We start from the raw sequence: 7,382 nt of genomic DNA, 5'->3' as shown, positions 1-7,382 counted from the left end.
AAAATAGTAAAACAACAATATGTTATATTGCACTGACATTTTACTAAAAAGTCCATACAGTTTCAAGATAATAGGGACGTGAAAATACTAGCATGCAAAAAATAAATGCTTTAAAACAGGACGTGTTGTAAATTCACTTGGATACAATCACTGAGGAGAGGAAACATGTAATACTCTACTTTCTCTCCTTTAAAACTCTGCACTCTAAACCTACCTAAATTAGAGCAGTATCTATCATTGATTATGTCATTCCCCAGAAATATGGCCTTCAGACGGTTTGTCATAACTCTACTGGTGATACTACACAGCAGACACATTAAGTATCAGTCAAGATGATACAATTTTCCAACTACTACAAGTCAAGCAAATATGTTCTCAGCCTTCTGGGACAAGCTTTCCTGCAGATGGATGACACCAAACTGTGATATATGGTCTGAAACAAAGCAGTCCCTCATAGACCTTCATGATGCCTTTCCACAGGTTTTGATCAGGGAACCCTTCAGGGAAGGATGGGTACTTAAATACCTAAACCCCACTGAAATCAGGGGATCGAGAGCCTGAATTCAAGTAACACCTGGCCTTTTGTCTTTGCAAACTGGAATTCTTCCACCACCTCTATCTCTCTTTATTTATTTTTATTGATAATATCTTTAAATTATTTCATGCCTTTTTGATTTTGCCTTTGCATTTTATTTTATCTTTGCATCTCTTACGCTTTACTGCTCACGTTATCCCCGTAACTGAAACACTCCCTGCTCCAGCTCGAGGTCGCTGTGTTGAGAAGCATCTCCTGTATCGAGTGTGCTTCCTCCTTTGGCACATCACGGCATCAAACAGCTTTCCTTCTTCTCAAATCTCCTCCAGTTTGAATTTCACCACTGGCACAGATGAGATGACTAATCCAATTTCCCTCTCTGCAGACAGTCCTCCTGCAGTTCTTTCTGCACTTCTACTTTTTCCCTGAATAGTCGTCATTTAATGCCCCGTTATCTTAGATGGCACTCATTTAGTGGTTTATTAAGCAGTAATTTAGCAGCCTGTTATCAGTCCCTACTGTAGCTAGGACAAGTATGCCATCCAAGCATGCAAGATTTCTGCAGAATTACAGCATTTTTGTGATTTTTGGATTAGAGAAAAATTATAATACATTATAATTTCGTAATACATACGAAATGTTTTCCCTGCATTTCATTATTGTCCTTGCACTAAAGCTCCCATCAGGCTCTTCAGAATGTAGATTGCCACATCTTTATTTCTGTTGCCAGTCCAAACAGAGAAATTGTACAAAATTGCAGAGAACTCTACGGACTGAGATGAGCTTAAGGAGGTCCTAAGCCTGGACGCAGTTCTGCTTCTGCTCATATTGTCCTTTCTGTAAGGTTTTCAGGTGGGGAGAAGGCGTAAGGCTTAGGTTAGTTTTTGTGAGCTTCTTAAAAACTAGGGAGTTCAAATGAAATAATGGGCAAGGGTAGAAACCAGAGCGTGCCCTAAGCGTGAAATACAGTAGCGTAAAGGGATCAGAGTAAATCCTAGCTGGAAAAATGGTTTTGTAAAATAATTTTGGTGATAAAGTAGGCAAAGGCTTGATTTGAAATGACAGCTTTTAAGATCTGGATGAGAACAGAAATATTTTTTATTAATAAATCACTCCTGTTTCTGAAATCTGCCAGATTACAGCAAATAATGAAAGCAGAGATAAAAGGAAGGAGCTACGAGGGTAACGAGGTATCCGCCAGCTAAACTGGCGCTGGCGATCCAGCAGGTACCACGGATACATTTCTGCTTATGAAAAGTGTTTCTGGTTCTGATTTCCCTCTGGAAATATATGCACAAGAGACACAAGAGGACAAATGGTACAAAATCTCCCCAAGTGGCACATCATCCCACGCTCCACAGGCTCTCTGGAGTGAGTGCCTCAGGAGGAATTAACAGGGATGCCTGAAGGAAAACGTGCTTTGGGCTACTGCTGTTTACAGCAGCATAGTGTTGAAATGATGTCAAACATCGACACCAGAAGGGGAAAGGCCCTGCCTTAAAGATATAATGGGAGGTCTCTTTGCTTTGCCAATTTTCCCCAGGTTTTCCAGCCTGCTGCCATGGGCAGCGACGTTTCCACTTCAGGAGCACCCGGGTCCGAGCCAGCCCTGCCTGCGGAACCCTTCCCCTTCTGTCCCTGCTCCAAAGCAGAATTTCGGTGCAGCCCTATCAGCCTTCATTTTAATTCTCTCCTTTCAGTTGGGTTTTGTTTTGCTATTTATGCTGTCATTTTTTTTTTTTTGAGGATAGATCAGATAAAGGTCATTTTTTACCTGAATGGAAAAAAAACCCAGTAATTTGACAGTGAGGCATTCCCAGCTTGCTGTACATCAGAAGTGTTGATATTAGCTCTTTTAAAACAGAGACTAGAGACAAAAATCGCCCCAACAACTCAGTTGCTAGCAGTTATTTTCCAAAAAAAAGGAGCATTTACAAAGTCATGTTTGTGGCTTTCGCTGAATTTCAGGATGTCATTACTGAAAAGACTTTGACTTCATTTGTGCTTGCTCCGAAAAGGATCATCAGGAAGATATTAAACAGCCACAAAAGATGATGGCTTCAAATAGTGTCTTTTGGCTGATCTATAATCATTTGCTTTGGCAATTTTATTCGAGAACATTAGCGCTGATCGCTTATGCTGTGCTCCTAATTATTTCTGAAATATTGTGCCGTTGCTCATGCTGAAACGCGTAACGAGCGAAGCGGTGGGTGAGTTCAAAACGCAATGTTCTAACTGGTTTTTAATCAATGAGCGATAATGATAGCTTGTGTTTTGACTTTCACTGTTTAATTGCCAGTAATAAAGCAGATCTTAGCTGATGATCTTTAACAGATTTCGGTTTCATTTATCTCCGTTTATTCTATTTATTTTAAAAGTGCCTGGGAGCTTTCAGCGCTTGACACAATAACAAAATATATGATGCTAATTATATTTTGGTTGCCTAATATTTTCCACAATAGAGGATTATGATGCCCTTTCACGGGAAGCTGTTGCACTTCACCGTTTTCAGCAGGTTTCTGTATTGCAGTAGGTGTCTAATGGTAAAGCTATGTTCCATGAAATCCCAACCAGATTTTTTCTGATACACAGGCTGTTTAAATCACTATTTCCCTTCTGCTGCTTGTGATAGTCGTGATTTTTTTTTTTTTTTTGCCAGAATGCCAAAATAAGAATTAAATGTAAATATTCTAAGGGTGAGACAGATCTGCAGGTGATGCTGCACGAGAAAGCACATCTCATCAAAACGTTAGCTCAGATTAAAGGTGCAGCCGACTAAACACATGACAGTCAGCCAAAAGTAGACACCTAAAGAAGACCATAAGAGCAGAGATGGCACATAGCTTGAATACTATATCGCTCATTCCTCTACTTTTACACTACATGTAATGCCCAAAGCAGAGCTGAACTGGGATGATTTTTCTGGTCACGACAGCAGACACCATCAAGCAAAATCCCCTGGGAGCAGGGAAGTGTCCGTACACCGCTCACCAGGCAGCGGTTCTCCACTTGTATGGCAAAACAATGGGCTGGGAGGGAAAGTAAAGAGACATTCCTGCTTGACTCTGGAGTTTCTTCACTGTCCGATAGTCAATTTTGCAATAGACTGTACCTCATTTTCGGTCAAGAAAGGTCAATTTTTGTTTAAGTTCCAAATTTAGTTTCAATTTACTAAATGGATGTCAATAGTGTGATGACCAGCATCCATCAGTCAATACGATAAATACTTCGATAATATCCTGTCTGATTAATCTAATTTAAATCAGGATCTGCCTTAGGTTTAAAATGTTATAAATATCTCGTGTTCCTCTTCAATTATATGTAAGAAAATAAAGACCTTTTTAATCTTGCCTGGTTTGACATTACCTTAATTGCTTAAGATGATTTATTTTCCATGACTTTATTCCCAAATTATCAATCATCTGAAAGCAAGGAGTAGGTGGCAGCCTGAAATTTCTATCTACATCAGATGTTCCTGTGTCCTAAGGATTTTTGCCATGGTAGTAACTTGGACTACAAAAACAAATTCTCTCCACGTTTTTTTTTTTTTCTATTGCCTTCACGATCTCTATTATTTCTAAGCATTATTCCAGAATATAAACCTTTCCATCTATATACAAAAAAAAAGTTCATACAGCTAGTTCCTGACTAGCTCTATTCAATACCTGCTATTTAAGCCCTAGTGGGAACACAAGCATCTATGAAGCAGCCATTTCATTCCAGTTATTCAAAGTAAATAAGCAAAATTTGAATAATATGTACACAGAGCTTAAACATCCACCTGCAATTTAAGTCCCCTGTAATGGTGATTGTATCTCGCTTTCTACAAGTTCTGGGACTCATAATACTGCAAAAATGAAAATACTACTTCACATTACGATGTGTTTCCTATTGGACATCAATGGGATTTACGAAGTGTGCCCTCTGGAAACAAAAGAGGAAGTGTTGTTTGCTTTAGTATATTCAAACTATTTGCAAACTAGTCTTTTTCATCATTTCTTTAGTTCCAGTGTGGCTGGATTTTTGCTACAAAGTATCTGCCTGAAAATAATGCAGCTGTCATCACTAACCAGTAGCTTTTATACACTGAATTGGTGCAGTTTTCAAACACAAAACTGTTTAGCAAACCAATTATCATTAATTATATACTATGCAATGTAAACATAAATATCAATGTCAATATCAATAGAAAAGCAGAGACAATCTTAGCAGATCTCTTCCCTCTTCTTTCCCTACTGTACATGTATGTATGTATGTGCTTGTAAGGATGTGTATGTGCTATACATGTATATACACACATAACTATAGGATAGATGTATGTTACATGATACCATGTTTCACACATAGAGAAGACTAATTAAAAATGGAATATCACCTGCTTATGCTTTGTTCAGTAGGGGTTGATCCAATGCCTGTTGAAGTTTATGAAAGGCTTTCGTCGACTTCAAAGCACTTTGGCTCGTGCTCTCTACGTAGGAACAGAAAAAAAAAATTGATGAAACATGAAACTGTATCTACTACCAGCTCTAAAAATGTTAGCCAAACTTAGCATGCACCAGGCTGCTGCATATTTCCTATACTGAAATGACAGTCATACTGGGGAAATTAAAAAAAAAAAAAAAAAAAAAGTGTCCTAGTAAATTCAGTTGTCTTTGATCAGTATTTTTCCAGCAGATTCCCCAACTCTTTCTGCCCTGGGGCAGGAAGAGGGGTGCCGTGAAAGACGGTAAAGATTTGTGCAAATGGATTTGAAGATTAGAAGGTTTGGTTGTCCCAGATACCTCTGGCTAGCCAAGAACAGGGGGTGGAGGAACAAGGCGTTTCAGAGTAACTCCTTGAAACCACTCAGTTTATCCTAACATGGAAAAAGGGAGAAAAGAGAGACAGAGCTATTCTTCCCCCTGGACTTGCTCAGGATCCAGAGGAAGGAGGTGATGGAGTAATTCACTTTTGTCTCCTGTTATCTCCAGAGTCACTGGATGGGAGCACAGGGCTGCAAAGGAAGATGCTTAATGACAAGACTGAAATAAGTCTGAAATGGAGCTTAAAGGCTGGAAGAAATTCTCACAAATCTCCTTTTTTTATTTCTCCTTTTTGAGTATAAGGAGAACTGTAGCTTGCAAAGTTGTAATATGTTTATTCAAGTTCATGTTTCACTCTCTCCCCCTCTCTACCTACCAATTAACAGTTGCAATGGAGTTTTGGAGTCATCACACAAAAACTCAGAGCTGATCAACACTAGCAGTGGCAAAAATTATCTGAGCTTAATTAATCACCGTCCTCCTAAGACAGTAAAGCACTGCAGTAGTTTGCACAAAAAAAAGTTACAGGGAAACAAAGTGCTGGATTTATTTAACTGGCAGGATATTAAATGATATAGCTGTTATCTTTTCCTGTATTGTGAATTATTGAATTAAGCCTTCAGTCAGTTTGGCAACAGTGCCAAATGAATATTACAACAGTACAATGCAGCAAACAGTATCTGTCATCGAATCTAGGTCTCACTTATAACTGAAATTACAGTGAACAAAATGCTTGTGCAGTAGATTGGAAAAGGTTCATTATTATTTATTCATCTTGCCTAGTAACACAAAAACTAATGAAATTTCATTGTGAAGAGTGCACGTCAGGATTACTATACATCATAAAGGCACATCCCTCTAACTTCGTTGTGGATATTTGTCTCTGTAATTAGATGTCTGTTGCACGGTAGTTCTGCATCTGAAGGACATGACCAAGTTCATGACATAAAACAAATCACCTGCACAAACGAGAGGGATACCTTTATCTCGTCTACATCTTGTACGACAGCACAAAAGTCTTCAGAAAATCTTTCCATAAAGCCAATAGTCATGCACAGTAATTCCTGCATTGTTACTCACTTTTTTTTGTTATTATTTTTTAACAAAATATTACACTATTAAAACAGTTCACACATGGGTGTATTTATAGCCCCTATACCTATCCAGGCTACCCTACCTTTACACACATCTCCACAACGTATTGTTCATAAATCTGGGTTCATCTGTGGCCAAAAGTGCAAATTAGTGAAGCTCCATTGAATGGCACCCAGAATGCATCCATTATGAGCAATTTTCCTTCACTATAGCTTAAACTTCTGCTCTGGAATCTCTAGGGAATATTTTTGGGTTTGTATTGAATGCAGTCAGCATCATGTAAATCTGAAGTAAGAGTTTGATTGCTACACTCAGTATGATATTATGAGAAACATCACATTTTGGCATTTAGAGACCTATCATTACTTATTTTGGAATTAAAATGTGTCTATCTGTTAGACCAAAATGCAGATGGGTAATAAATTCACTGATACTCAATTATCTTCACAGAAAGTTAGCTCAAACTGTTGAAGTAATACTGGTTATCACTATAGAACCATTAAAAAATGTTTGAAGCATCAGATTTTGACAAAATCTTTTGTCAATACATGTATTGAATTGAAAAAGTCTCACAATTCAAGAATATGGTTGATTTTGCATAATACTTCTTTAATTATTACCTGTGACATATTACACCCTAATTTTATATGCTAGATTCTGGCCATCCTGACGGTTGGTTATATTAGTAATTAAAGTAATATTTTAGACTTTTATTGTTTGTGTTCACGCCCAAGTACTTCAGGAAAACGTACAGTTAGTACAGAACCCGAGTGCATTGCTGCCACATCAGCCTCAGATCACCCTACCTACACCACCATACAGGTTATGTTTAAATATTAGGAAAATCATTGGAATATTTGAATAATTTTTCAAGGAATAACATTTAGGGGAGACAGAATTGTTTTCATTGAAGACATTTGATATTTCTGTGCCGTTTGCCAGCGCTGGAG

Source organism: Tauraco erythrolophus, chromosome 12 (assembly GCF_009769465.1).
Source record: "Tauraco erythrolophus isolate bTauEry1 chromosome 12, bTauEry1.pri, whole genome shotgun sequence".
NCBI classification, from domain to species: Eukaryota; Metazoa; Chordata; class Aves; order Musophagiformes; family Musophagidae; genus Tauraco; species Tauraco erythrolophus.
This window is presented reverse-complemented; position numbering follows the sequence as displayed.